Below are 1,089 nucleotides of genomic sequence, written 5' to 3' on the forward strand. Positions count from 1 at the left end.
ATGAGAGGAAATGCAGACAAGAAACTGCAAGATCTACATCAAACTCCAAAGATGGTATAAGAAATCAGGAATCAAGCAAGGGGAAGGAGCAAGTTGCTGAAAATGAAGACAACTCCAGCCAAGATGACTCAGATGGTATTGATGAGCATCTTGCATTTCTGTCCAGAAGATTTGCAAAGATGAAATTCAAGAAAAACACTAGAGCCACTAAACCTCACAAAAACACTGTGGACAAATCCAAGTTCAAGTGTTTCAATTGTGGTATAAGTGGACACTTTGCAGGTGAGTGCAGAAAGCCAACTTCTGAAAAGAAGAAATTTGAACAAGTAGATTACAAAAAGAAATATTTTGATCTACTCAAGCAAAAGGAGAGGGCTTTCATTACTCAAGAAAAGGACTGGGCAGCTAATGGAGATGAAGAGGATGAAGATGTGGAGTATGTCAACCTTGCTCTCATGGCTGATTCTGAAGAAAATGAAGTTAGTTCATCAAGCAATCAGGTAATCACTACTGACTTAACACAGCTTACTAAAGAAGAGTGCAATGATGCTTTTAATGACATGTCTACTGAATTGTATCATTTGCGTGTGTCTCTTAAATCTCTTGCTAAAGAAAATAGTAGGAAAAAAGAGAACAATCTGTTTTTAAGTAATAGAAATGCTTTGTTAGAAGATAAGATGATTGACCTAGAGAAAACTAAGTTGCATTGTATATCTGTTGAAAATGAACTAGCTGAATCTGTTAAGAAAGTAGAAATACTTTCCAATCAATTAGAGAAAGAGCAAGAGGTGATTAAAGCCTGGAAGACATCTAGGGATGTAAGTGCTCAAATTGCTAAGGTCCAAGGAATTGAATCATTCTGTGAAACTGCCTGGGATAAAAATAAAAAGAAACTGGAATTAATTGATGGGCTGTCAACGGATGTGGAATCAACGGATGATGAAAGTTATCCGTTGAAGGAAGAAAAGGAGCATCCGTTGAAGGTTCCTCAATCAAAACAGGCAGATGTTTCTAAAAGAGAGAATCTAAAGAAACTCAACAAAAAGTTTGGTTCAACTTCAAAGAACTTTGTCAAAGAAGAAGCAAGCA

This window comes from Apium graveolens, chromosome 5, assembly GCF_009905375.1.
Source record: "Apium graveolens cultivar Ventura chromosome 5, ASM990537v1, whole genome shotgun sequence".
In the NCBI taxonomy this organism is placed as follows: domain Eukaryota; kingdom Viridiplantae; phylum Streptophyta; class Magnoliopsida; order Apiales; family Apiaceae; genus Apium; species Apium graveolens.